This window comes from Coturnix japonica, chromosome 1 (assembly GCF_054131305.1).
Source record: "Coturnix japonica strain WE chromosome 1, WE-NBRP24, whole genome shotgun sequence".
Taxonomy (NCBI): Eukaryota; Metazoa; Chordata; class Aves; order Galliformes; family Phasianidae; genus Coturnix; species Coturnix japonica.
This window is the reverse complement of record NC_140663.1, coordinates 78,844,847-78,858,957: the sequence shown is the minus strand read 5'-3', so window position 1 is coordinate 78,858,957 and position 14,111 is coordinate 78,844,847. Positions and strand designations below refer to the sequence as shown.

General features: G+C 41.3%; 1 long non-coding RNA gene across 1 annotated transcript in view; it reads right to left on the bottom strand.

Annotated features, from left to right (window-relative positions):
- Nucleotides 1-14,111, bottom strand: part of LOC107321053 (uncharacterized) — a 380,448-nt gene that overhangs the window by 133,785 nt on the left and 232,552 nt on the right. Inside the window, exon 2 of the long non-coding RNA XR_014945636.1 lies at nucleotides 9,771-9,893. This is a non-coding gene — a long non-coding RNA (uncharacterized LOC107321053). The remainder of the gene's footprint in view (nucleotides 1-9,770; nucleotides 9,894-14,111) is intronic.

Genomic DNA, 14,111 nt, shown 5'->3' with positions numbered 1-14,111 from the left:
CATATTTGAGCAGAGCAAGTGTTATGTATGACTGCAAATGTTGTTGACTTTCTCTGGGTCATTGGAGATTAACAGTTTGGAAACTGCAGACATGTGGAAGATACAGTGTATGTTATATGGAGTCAGAGAACAAGCCTGTTCTTGTAAGATTTCAAACTCAATTATGCAGACACAAGAAGTTTAGATAAACTTTCCAGATTATATCGAATGAACTTTTGGTTGCTTATCTGAACTGACCCTCTGAAGACATTTGGGATTATTCTGAATGCTGTTGTTGTTGCTGGAAATAACAGCAAGTTTGGAATTTAGTTTTAACTTTTGCATTTCTGAAGGCTGGAATGTACAGGAAGAGAGAGCTTCTCTAAGCCTGTTTTCACAAACATTTCAGTATGAATTGCAATCTGCAGTGAATTGCCACTCTCAGTGCAAACAAGTCACAATCTGAGCCTTAGAAGTTTTGTGAATTTAACTACAAAAGATTTTCATGCTATTTCAGGAGAATCTATACAGAGAAAGATTTCAACAGGGGTAACAGAGGACTTGCTCTGTGTTTTTGCTGATTTTTGTCCCATATAGCTCAGGAGCTTAAAACAGCTATGTGTTAGAAATGAACAGTATCTGGTCACTTGTGGAAAGCATCAAGAAAAAAACCCAGCAAACATTCCATTCACAGACTCCACTCCCTAACCAGATCTGCCACCACAACGTTATACCACAGCTGTCAAACCATGCTTAGTTGTGGGGTTTTTTTGTGGCAGTGGGGGTTGAAGGGTGACTGCTGGATTCCTCTTTCTCCAGGACACTTCCCCTCCTCTGGATGGCCAGCCCTGCAAGAGTGGGAGGGCTTGGGGGGGACTGAGGGCAGTGGTGGCCCTGGTCACCCCTCAGTGGGACACTGAAGCATACTGCAGACTCAGGGCTGCAAGGAGAGCAGGGAGTGGGCAATGGGAAATTGTCAGAGAGAATGCCAGAGGAAGGACTGTGCACACACAGCTACCAGATATACATCCTCTTTGTCTGCTTTTATAAATATAATGGTTTCAGGACTGTCACTGATGTGGCTGTGCTGCACTGAAGCATAGGATCTCAACACAACATAGCCCTGCAGCTCCTGTGGAGCTTTGCAGTCTGGGTGCAAATTTCATGAAGAACTCAGGCTACATTTTACAGCTACCTGCAAGTTCTGATACCCTACTATCAGAAGCTTTTTAATACTTAGTCAGGGATTTGTAGCCTTACACCATACAAGATATTGTTCAGCTTTACTACTCAGCAAGATTTGCTACAGCCATGTCTTAGCTGGATGGCCAGGCTGCTAGCTCTCCTGCTAAATGGTAAAAACAGCTGCTCAACAGTAGTGGGGTTTTCTTTCATAAGACACCAAAAAGTAAGCAACTGAATTATGTATGTAGATACCGTGCAACACAATAAGCTATGTAAAGAACATATGGCCGAGTTTACCACATCAGTGCTAATACCCATTTAAAAAGAACACCAAATTCCACAGGGAAGCCCCTATATGTTAACACATGCTAATGCTCATTTACACAGTGACTTTCTGTGAGGTGGTCACTAACAGCATGACTGCTGCTCTTGTGACTGTCTACAATAGCAAATTAACATGACTTAGTTGTTGTGCTTGAAATATAGACTGGAAATGCAAATAAGCATTGGGAAGGGTCATGACTTATTTAAAACCTCCTGCTTAACCACAAGAACAATCTTTTGTTTTCCAGAAACCAACGTCTTGCAGACATTTACTTGCCCTTGATGTCAAGAAAAGTCTTGGGAAATAAATATTTGTATTTCAGCACCTAAAAAGCTGAGTAGAGTCATACTCCATTTCAGGCATGTCTCTCAACACTCTGCAGTGTGCTAATGTCACCATACTCAGTGTTCACAGTTCAGAGATCTAGTCGTCAACAAATAAACCTAAAGCTTACATATAATGCTGCATCATTTACAGCAACCAGGGGTGCACAGAAAATCCCATCTGACAACTGTAATTACACCTGTCACTAATTTGAATAAAAATTACACCTTACCACTGGTGTACCACTGGCTACTTGACAGAATTAAAATAAATAAAACACAATAAAAATACAGCTCCCCCCGGCCTTAAGGGGGGAAAAAAAAAAAAAAAAAGGCAACCTCACAGAGAAGAATACAGTTTGTTTCTGTGGGCCCAGTTAGTGAAGTTTAGCAAGTCCTCATATATCAGCAACATGTGTCCATGCAGCTTGTGCCAGGCAGCCCTCCTTCCTAGGAGAAGGTTCCCAGCACAGCAGGGCTAAAATGTGCTTACAGAGCTGCAGGTGAAAGAGGATCTCCCCACAAAGCTAACACTTGTACTTTCCTAATGGCCATACAGGTAGTGTACAGGGTTGGGTAATATTGGTATGTTTAAGAATGCAAATTCCCTTCTTGACTTGTGACTGCAATGAGAAAATCCCACCTGTACCTCAAGCTGAGAATCAGTCATTTGTGAACAGCCAGTAAGTCACTGCCCAGGCAACTAAAATAATCAGAACAGTTCCCAGAAATTTGCAGAGACCATTTGTTTTGATGGTAAAATAAATATACTAAACAGAATTAATTTCCACAAACAGATTTGACCTTCTCTGTCAAAATGCTGATATCAGAGAAGGATCAGAAATAGATCAAGATTGTCACTGTCTCACAAGGAAAAAAAGCAGGTGCTGTTGCAGGGTGGATGAGAGTGGCTGGCTGTGTGAAGAAATGACTGTGTGGGTCTCACCCCCTCAACTGTTGGGATACCCTGAAAACAGTGAGAACCTTCCCCCTCATTTAGCCAGACAGGAGATATCCAAAGGTTTCAAAATCAGCGTCATGGGGATATAGTGGAGATGTAATAGTTGGCTAAAAGATATTTTGCAATTTTAATCCCCTTCCATTGTAGCTGCCTCTCTGGGGTGTCCTCAGCCAGAATAGCCACATAAACAGCCCTTACTCTATTCCCTCCTTTCTCTTCCTGATTATAGAAGAGAGAAAATACCCTTAGGAGACTACCCTTTCTCCCTCCCACCCTCCCCTTGGCCCTGCAATGAGCACGCTGCAGCTGAAGCACTGGCTGTCACCAGAGAGCACCCTGCTGGAGGCCACAAAGGGACACAGCCCTTCTGCCTGCAAATTATCTTTCCCCTTCAACCCTTTGTGTTTTTTCCAGCTGCCCTGCTCCACACACCATCTTCCTCCTTAGGCTCTTAATTCAGTTTTGATCATGCTAATGGACTGGCTCAGATGGCAATTTGCAGGCACAGGGTGGAATCTCTGGGAAAAACAAAGGATGGGAGTGCATCTCTGCTTTCCTTCCCCAAGCAAGCACTGGGTAGGTGGTGGATCATATTGATTTCAAGTCCTGGAAAGGAGCAAATTTCCTCTCCTTTCCTTTGGGAAGCCTTATAACCAAAGACTTTACAGAGAAGAAGCATATTTCACTTGCTTTAAGAGCACCTGCTTGCAGCCTTTGGATGATGGTATTTCTCAGCAAGAAATTTCACATTTAGGAAATCCTACTGAAGCTCAGTGGATCTACCAGGAACAATGAGAAGGCCATATAGTATGGGACACTCACAGCAAGGGCTACTTGATATCAAAGTTGGGTCTTCAGGGGCAGCAAACACAGGATGACATAAAGCATTCAACCTGTTCCCAGGTACTAAGCTGGTAAACTGGTAACTTGCAGGTTCAAGAAGCCAGAAGGATGAGGGCTAGCTTACCCTGAGGATAGCTAGACAGTTATCTGACCTGCCTAAGCCGCAGGCTCCTCAGGTTTGTCTTTACTATGCTGTAGCCATTGCTCCATGCAATTTCAAGCTGTGCACTGCCTTTAAGAGCTTTACCAGAGCAGAAACGGCATGGAAATCTGCAAGCCAAAGGCACCTGCTGACTTAGGAGCCCAGCCAAAAAACAAATGCCAAGAAATACCTTATTTTCTTACAATAGCAGGTTCTGAGGCACTTAGTGTTTTTAAGAGCTTCCAATTAACTCAGGGGGGGCTGACAGTGAAACTATAATGCAGGAATCTGAGCCACCCTGCATGAATATGAGCACACTATGGTTGGAAATAAGCAAGAACTAGGGGAAAAAGGAGAGACCAAAGAGCTCAAAACTGTCCTAAGGCTGAAGAACTCACAGTTTATAGCATAACTGTCAACCTCCCTGAGTGCTACTTGCGCTTCTGGGCCCTAATGCCCCAAACCATCCTTCTGTGTTGCACTTGGAAGCATTGGCTTGGATGGGAAGGACTCCAGCATACAGATGCTGGGCACCCATTTGTGTTTGGATAGGCCTGGGGGCCAACAAGCACCTGCTTTCTGGAGAGCCCGCATCAAGGGTACACCTTGGCCCCTATACTTGGTGTATAGTTGGAATAATACAAGTGTATAGTTGTAAACACTGAGTAAATGAATAGAGGGTAACTAAGAAGAGACTCACCAGTGCTGAGGTTTTCAGTTGAGATGGATGCTCACCAACATTGAAGCTCACCACAAAGACTCCACACAGGAACAATCTCCAGAAAGAGATACTACCTTACTGGTGGTCAGTCCTTAAATGGGATCTAGGAGAGATGGAGTCAAGCTCCACCTGTTCTGGGAGCACAGCAGAATTTCCTTCACCTGTGCTCCCGCAGTTGACTCATGGCTTGCCTCAGATGGTTAATTAGAGTTTCAGGCTGTGATCAACAGTTTCCCATACAGTTGGTGACAATGCCTACTCCAACCTTTGTTAAGACTGCTGAGCATCTCATACTAAAGGCAGAGGAAAATACACCGAATCAAAGGCAGATTCCATAAGCAGAACACCAATTTGCAGACACTGCAGAGAACACCAACAACCAAATCTATGCCCAGAATTGGGAAGGAGAAAAAGGTAAAGATATAAAGCAAATCAAGTGAGAAAGGTCTATCTGGTGGCAAAACAAAACCATCCTTTGGATCAAACCAGGCAGAGATTTACTTGTTTTGGAGGAAGCACTTACCTCTTGCTGTTTTTTTTCACTGTGAAGAAAAAGCATTAATCAAAGACTCTGACACAAAAAAGGGGATTGAGTATACCTATTCTCTCCAGCTATCATATCCACAATGTATTTAATGGCCAGTGATATGCCTACATTTAGTAGATACATATTTTTAGCAGTAAAGATTAAACTCTCATTATCAGCCATCTAAGTGGTTGGCAGAAAACAGTGTCAAGCAATGCAGAAAACTGAGCCGGACTCATACACATGTTTAACATTGCTGTGGAACAATGCTGATAAAGGTTGTTTGTCACCTCTTTTGCTCAGCGAAAAGTGGAAAGCAAAACCGCCGTCAGTGTTGGAACCGGTGTCAGAGTTACTAGGGACACACACAGACAAACAGAGACAGGCAGAACAAAACCAATTAACGTGAGCGCGAGCACTGACCGCGCCAAATGTGGCAGTGTTTCCCTCTGGTTGGAAATAAACAGATATGAAAGGCAATAATATTAGCAGGAGATTAGAGGAGGCTCCCCCTCCTCAGCAGGCACAAGAACAGCTGCATTCCCGCAAGATGTTATTTCACCTCAAATATCTCGGACAGGTTAAACCGTAGCAAATTTAGATAGCTGAGCCCCACGACACGATGATAGGCTCAAATTTGGTAGGTATGAATTCGAGCAGTGAAGTATAAGTTCAGATGCCCATATCCAGAACTAATCCACTTATCTCTACCTGACCACAGCGATGCTGCTACTTGGCGGGACTCAATAAATTACAGGCATTTCAGGGATTATTTGAGCATTGCCATACATATTTGAAGTACAGTTTTATGGTATGTTCAGGCTGATGAGCTATTCTTATTTCTGACTGTACTTTTAAAAAGTCCTCTCTTTGATCAAACTGAACCTGTTCACTGTATCACACAGAAGTTCATATTGCACTGACACAATTGGTTATAATACAGGCATAGAAAGAAACCAGTCTGTGCTGGGCTCCCAAACCTGAGCCACTTGCTGATGTGGCAGGGAAGGTAGTGAGATGACCCTCAACTTTGCTCCCCATCTCAACACAGACCTTTGGAGTGTGAGGGACTGCTGCATCCTCAGCCCACAGCAGCCCTGTGCCTGAGGCTGTGCCTGCCCCTGCCAACACAGCTGGTGCTGCTGCAGCTGCATCTCGTTCTGGTGGGGAGGAGAAGGAAGAGATAGCGAGAAATAATCTCAGTGATTATACAAGACAGAGAATACATTCCCTTAAATAACCTCCTCCGCCTGCTGAAGTTATCGGAGCATGCCTTTCTAATGCTGGCTAATGCCAGGTTAAGTTCAGTAGTTCACAGCTGTGTATTTTATTTGAGATTTGTCCCTAATTGAACAGCAAGCTGGGGGACTGCAGCTACATGTAATATCTGCTAGGAAAACACATCCATCTCAAATGGCATTTTTCAAAGAGACATATACAATCTTGTTAAAAGTATGAGCCCTAATGGCCATTTGCTCCACCATCCACCAGCAGCAGGTATGGCAGGATAGGGAACAGCTGCTTAGTTGCTTCTGTGATCTATTTTGTCTCGATGTTTGCATGTTTGGGAGAGTGGTTTGGCCCTTTGCTGTTCTCAGATGAATCACTCTGCTAATGGACTAGCAAGTGCATGGATAACATTATCAGTGATGCAGACCATGGTTCCTATATTGCCTTAATACGCCTCTAAACCAATCTGGTAAATTACTTCCATTATAGGATTTAGATAGTATCCCATTACAGATCAAGCTTTTGGTTAAACGTCATTTCTTTGAAAGACATATTTGGTGTCAAGGTCCACTTGGTAGTTTTAGAAGAGAATGAGCAGAGACTGATATTTCCTTTATTATGATTACAAGGAGCACTGCAGGGATGGTGCTGGGAGAGCTGTGAGGGTGGGTAAGAAGAGCTCCTATCATCAACAGAGCAGGGCCAGCAGATCGCTTTGCTCTTAGCTCTATCCCTGGTGTACAGTAATCATGCACGTCTCCTGGTCACACACTGAAAATTCTTCTAAGCTGCGCTGCGTAGCTCTAAAGTTAAAGAGACTATATAGTGTTAAATTATTATACCAGGAAAATACATCCCATATATGACCTGCTGTTAAAGAAACTGTCTTTTCTGTCCATTTCCAGTGGTTTAGTCTTGGCACTTCAGTGAAGGTACAGAGCCCATCCCAGCTGTCAAAATGCAGCCAGTCTCTGATGCATATATTATTGCAAAGTTCTGTTCTTTGCTCTGAAAGCAGATCTAAATAAAATAATTTTCCACTTGCATTTGAAAAAAAATAAAAACACTATAGAAAGAACAAGTCATGAAAATGATTCTATTTGTTTCAGATAATATAAATGTTCCTTCTCTTTCTTTTTTCCTTAAACAAAATGAAAACATTTGTGTCCAGTCTGTGCTTCATTCCAGCACTTCTATTAAACATTTTTACTCTGCACTTAATAAAAAGAGACATTTCATTTTAGCAAAGTCCTGGCTTATTAAAATTAAAGTGATGTGGAATATTAGTGGGACTTGCCAGTATTAAATATCTTTATATGATAATTTATTCCATATTTAGTGCTCAGTGCTTGCAGTGTTTAATGCAGCTAAAGCATATGGCGCTGTTTTATTCAAATGTTAAACTGTGTGATCATTAAAAATATATGGAAATGTAAACACTGTGTCAGAGTTCAGTGTCTCAGAAAGGAGCTGTTAATCCTTGCAAACAGTTTTGTTATAACAAGAAGCTCAATCAATTAGTGATTTTGTTTTCTTATGTATTTACTTGTCACGATGTATCCATTTAGGGTAATTAATTTTATTATATTTCAATTTTCTATATATTTACATTTCTACATTCTTATAGAGGAACATTTCGCTTTTATTTTGATTTGATAAGAAACAAAGACTGGCAAAATCTGTTTAACTGCTAAGCTGGGAGCTCAGATCAATCTCCATTTCACTTGAGGATTGAAAGCAAAAAGCTTCTGGCTCTACAGCAGCTTTGTCAGTCTTGGCAATTTGCATTATGTTACCCATGATAGTATGCACAAGGATCCATTGCCACAAATGCAATTTAAGAAAACACTTTCAGTTCTTTTTCTCCTCCTCAGTATTTTCAGGCAACTGGAATGACTTCATCGCTGCACAGAGATTACTTATTACGTGTATTTAACTGAATAATATATATTTTAAAAAATCCTGAGGGGTAATAAATAAGTTGAGTTTCTAAGAGAAACTTTTCAGGACTTTTCATGCAAAGGTGGAAAGTAAGAGGGATTTTGATGGATGGACACACTGCTTTGGAGAAAGCTTTTACTGAGCAGAGGAGCAGGGAGAGCCAGGGTGAGTGTTCTCAGAGCACTTTGTACAGTATCCTGTGTACTCCTTACTGCCTGCACCACTGCTAGGCACAGCCTGGCTATTGAGCCTCTGCAAGCTTAGTGATGGTGTTAGAATAATGGCGTAATTTTTCAGTAATGGTTTTGCAGACAGCTGTAGGCATTTGGGGCTGGGTGCTGTACCAGTTAGTATACAGGGCTGGGTATTTTTCACTGTTAAGCAAAACAGTCTCCATCTTTCCTGAGGTTGGGGTTTCACCCCCAGAGGCTGACAATTCAGAACACGATAGACAAAGGTCCTGCCTGATGCTCAGTATGTCTGTCTGTCTGTCTGTCTATCTATCTATCTATCTGACTCCCCACTTTTAACACTCCATACCCTTTAACTAATTTCATTTTGATATCTCATCCTTTAATGCTTGCAGGTATCTCCCTCTAAATCTGACTTAAATTTTCTTACTGCCTACTTGTCCACACAGTTCCTTCAGCTCAGCCCGACTGCTGGCAACAAAGGCAGAATGCTCCAAATACCACTGCTTCTCAGACAGCGTGACTGTGGAAAATGGACAAGCCTTATCCATTGTCTTTGGGCAGAAGGACATCAGTGGTGGATCAATGAGGGCTTTTCTTCAAGTCACAGGGGGAACCACGTACTAACTTGCAACTTAGCCAGTTCTGGAAAAGCTAGCTGGCATTTCAGCATAACTGCAGAAGCTCTCTGCCCGCAGACAAGAGTCATGTTCCTTAAAAGAAAAGCCCATGCACAGATAAATGGTGAAATCTGAATGGCTTTTTTAGTGAGTGGCTTTGATAAAAACCAGAAAACTTGATATTGGGGTGGTAGAGTGAAAGTCTAAAACTGAATATGAGATACAAACAACTTACAACTCAGTATTAACTTACCTGTGTGGTAGAGGTGCAGATATCCGACTGACAAAGTCTCTTACACCTGGGATGTGATGCCCCGTTTTGTTGTCAGTTGTTTCTCCTCAAGCCTATGCAAATTCAGCATGAAAATGTCTTTTCTATAGGCATTTAATATCCCCCACCCATTACCCCTGCCTCCATGATTGATGTTTATCTGGTTAGTACTGCTGGCAGCTGGGAGATCTAGAATCTAAAGCTGATGTTCCTATCTTTGGTGACTTACTTCAACTCTTCTATTCCACACGCTTAATCATGGTCATCATCTTCAACTGAGCTTCTCATAGTGACACTTATTACACCGGCTACACCCTGTACAACAAAGCTTGAATTATTTTCAGGGAACACTACAATATGTGAATTAATTTGTACCACATCTAACCTAAAGTATGTGGCAAATACATTCACTAGAGTTGAATGTCACAGTCCAAGTTTTTTTCCACCCAGTCAGCAGTGTAGATAAGCAAAACATTTTCTGCCTGTACTGGAAAAAAGTGTGCCTCACCCACCTTGCTGGAGAAACAGTGGTGATTCATTTTCCACGGCACTGGATTCTCATGGGCCTGATCCAAGGTCTGCTACTGCTGGCTGAGGGCTCTCCTAGGGCTCTCCAAGCTCAGTTATCGTTGAAGCTGTTGGAAAACAAGTAATAAAGTTGACTTGGAGAAAGCCCCAAATTCTGTGTTACTCCACAAATGTACACCAGGAAAGTATACCAGACCATCATTTAGCTTCTTGATACCTTCATAAAGTATCCAGTGGTGCTCCTGAGAAATATCAGGATGCTGATTTAATACAGATAAAGGAACTAATTCAAGAAACTTGGAAAGCTTCCTATGAAGTTTCTTTTGTGTAGAATCAAACTTCAGACAGAACTCTATTACAAGGCTGATAATGGTTAAATAAAATTGCAGCCATTAGTACAAAAATTCCTAAAAAGAACTACTGGAAATATTACAAGTTTTAGAGATGTTATGGGTGGTGACATCCTAACATTTGAAATAGAAATCAAACACTGGGAATTTACGCATCTCTTGGCATCACTGCATTTATATCAGATGAATGGCAGGGAAAAAGCAGTAGTAGAAAGATTCCAGGTCCACTAAATCATTGTGTCTTTTGGTTGCTGATATTTCTTTTTCTATCCCCAGTCACTTGTAATGAAATTATTAGATGCACAGACTTCACAACCAATCTTAATATTACAAGGACCATTTATTATTTCTGTTGAGCTCCAACCAGGCGCTGACAGCTGACGATTCATAACTCTCTACCAAAAGGAAGTATCTGTGATGAACTGTGATGGCGAGGAGATGCTCTCACCTCCCCCAGGCATTTAGCAGTCCTGAAGAAAATGTGCTCTGCAGTCCTTCATTTGCCTTCCAGTCCTCAGTCCTTCCAGTACAGTATGTTTCCGGAGGACTTGGTGTGTAGAAGGTGAGTATACATCACTGAAAGGAACCTCATTTCACAGTTACTTTCCTGCCTTCGTAATGCTAAATTCTGAGGCAATTTTGGCCTGTTGTAATACTGTAGCAAGCATAACTTAATTATTTGGCCAATTATAGTATCAGGGAATGTAACAACCATTACGTGAATGGGTGTTGAATCAGCATATTTTCCACTCCATAGTAACTAACAGGAAAGAGAGAGGAAAATGTATTAACAGAATAAAATCTAATAAACATAATGCTACCTACAGATATGTGCTATTTAATCCCATGAAAGGATTTTATGCTTCTGTTCACATGGTAATACTAGATACCATCTTACTGAAGGAAATGATGACTTCAATATTTGAGTCCAACATCGGGAAAACATTTCCTTTTAATGTCTGTATACACACATCTTCCTTGGTGATTCTCAAATGCTGGGGGAAATAATATTAGGGTGCTGACACATTTTAGGCTAGATCCAAGAGGAAAATGATGCCACTGACTTCAGTCTGAGCTGCCCAGACAACTTCAGGAGCTTCTATAGGACACAACACATCATCTGTCTGTGGAGACCTCCATCAGCAGGGCTTAGAGCTGGAGTGAGATGTTAGCAGCCACTGCCACACAGAGAATGAGGATCTCATTTCATGAGTTTAATTAAAATGTATCTGCCAGACTTGTTCTGCTGCTGTGGACAAGTCCAAGAGTTGACAACATGCCAAAAAAAAAAAAGTCAGATGATTCAATCCAGAGAAGCAAGAATAATGAATTAGTCAGAAACTATGATGGGAAACAAGAGGAGCATAAAATAACAGACAAGGATTAATTTTCCTCCATACCCCTCATTTTTGCCTGTGTAGGGCAGGGAAGGAGATAGTTAAGCTTCTAGAAAATAAGCTAATTTTAAAATAAATAATAAATTATTTAATCAGAATCATTGGGGCTTCAGATCAAGTGGCAAATATTTGTACTGAATCTGAAGTTATACAGTGTTCCACAAGTGTGAAAAGCCCTTCCATTATCATTAGTTGTTACAGCTACACACGATATCGATTATGTTAGTAACCATGATAACATTTTGAAGAGGAATTGTTGGATTTTCTTGCAGTGATTAGTACATTGATTGTGATTGGCTATGCAATTACAGAGTTATTAAGGTGGCGTTTGATTGTTTAACACGGCATTTCATAAGTCAATGGCAATTTAGGACATCATCTGGCCCAAGTTTGAACATTCACACTTGTAAAGTGAACATTTTCTAAATCCAAATTGTGTTATTAAAGTTCATTTACAAAATAGAATCTTCCTTAGAAGGTTTCTTCATGGCTGTTATTCAAACTAAAGTCCACAACATGCATTTGAGTCTAAATGCTCTTGAAAACAATAGGCACATTTACTTTAACCTCCTCTAACACATGAATACATATTTAAACTGAATTTATTATTATTGTTCCTTCATTAGAGGAGAAGATACCCTCAGAGTCACGTATGATGTAGTCCTTATTCAGAGCCTACTGAAAGGGTCCTTTAATTCAGAGACTTAATACAAATCCTAAATTGGACATTTTGAAAAGTTAGATTTCACAGCATTGTAGGTTAGCTTTCATTTTAACTTTACTGATTCAAAGGAAGAGCTGACTAGAGTGTTAATCAGATTTTTACTGCAGCTGGAAGTATCTACCTGCACAAGATAACATTAAGACATATCAGGCCATAAATTCTGATATTTTTGTGAACTATACCTGGAATACACACTTGTTTTTCTCATGAAAAAATGGCTGATGCAAGTAAGATTTTAAGATAATTCAAAATCAAGAATTTATTTATATTTAGCACTGATAAACCAGTGGAGCCCTGTTTTTAGTGTTTATAAAAGCCAAGAAAAATAAAGATCAGCTGTCACATTGCGAACACCACCTATTTCACATACCTGCAGTTAGCTCTGTGGGGGCAGGTAAAACCACATTTTTGCAGGTTTTACACATAGCCACATCAGGCCTCCCAAGAAGTACAAGGAATCTTGATAAAACAACCTAATCTGACTATATTTTCCAAAAGAATAACTGTACGGCACTGTAATGCATTGTGTCTTCTCGTTAAAAAACTAAAAAATAGCTATGCTGAATGTGTCTCACTCATTTTTTCAAGCTATACTGTTATGTTCTACTTCCAGTTGCTCATTCCTCTCGGCCTCATTTAGTATAAAGACAACTGCTTTCATAGCCCAGATTCACACTTCAGAGTTTTAACAACTGGTGTACGGGCCCCAACAGACAAATTTGAGGGAATAGGAAAATTTCTCTTTTCAACCTGATTAAACCTCCTTCCTCGAACAGCACAAGGTCTCAGGAAGCACATGGCTATCAAACCCAATGCTGCTTAGATGCAGCAGTCCATGCCAGGAGCCCTCCAGAAAGTCTGAGGCAGCTGAGGGAGGATTGTTCAGTTTGGAGAAGAGGAGGCTCAGGGCTGACCTTATCGCTCTCTACAACTACCTGAAAGGAGGTTGTGGTGATGTGGTTGTCAGCCTCTTCTCCCATATAACAGCGATAGGATGAGAGGGAACGGCCTCAAGTTGTGCCAGGGGATCTGCTCCATAATCCTCCCAGGGACAGATGTGAGGCTCACCAGCCTGTAGTTCCCCAGGTCTTCCTTTCTCCCTTTCTTAAAAATGGGGAGCAATGTTTCTCTTTTTCTAGACACAAAAGACTTTGCCTACAGTCACAGTTTTTCAAACATGTTGGAGAGGGACTTGGCAACCACAACAGCCAGTTCCTTCAGGACCTTGGGATGCATGTTGTTTAGCCCCACATTTAGTTTTACAAAGCAGGCAACAGGGATATTAAGTAGCAAAGGAAACAAATATGGGATTATTTTCCCGCTGACTCATGATGTCCTCGGGTCTCTTCTGGTCTCTCAGAAAAACCACAGAAAAGCACACCCTGCAGGAATGCCAGGGAGCACTCTGGGGACCACAGCACCAAACAGCCAGGAGATGGTACAAAGTAAGAGAGCACCATCAGCTCAAGCAGCAAAATTTGGGCTTTCTGAGCACATGACAGAGTCTACTGTTGCACACTGATAAAATGTACAGCAGTGAGCTTTCTAGAGTAAACATAACCTCACTCACACTGAAGTAATCAGTCTCATAGCCATCCTCTGCTGGAGGGAAAAGCCATCACTGCCAAGTGGGAAAACATGACAAAAGTCAGACAAAATATGTGAGGATTTACTAATACAGTGATTGAGGAATGAGATAAATCATAAGCATGGTAATCCATTTGTTCAGTATGGCTGAAGCTCTGCTAATGTTTGGTATTGTATCTCACAAAAATGTATACAACTCATATCAAGAATTTCCCTCCCAGACCTCTTTTGGCTAAACAGAGTTTTTCAAAAGCCTTTTTCTGCTGC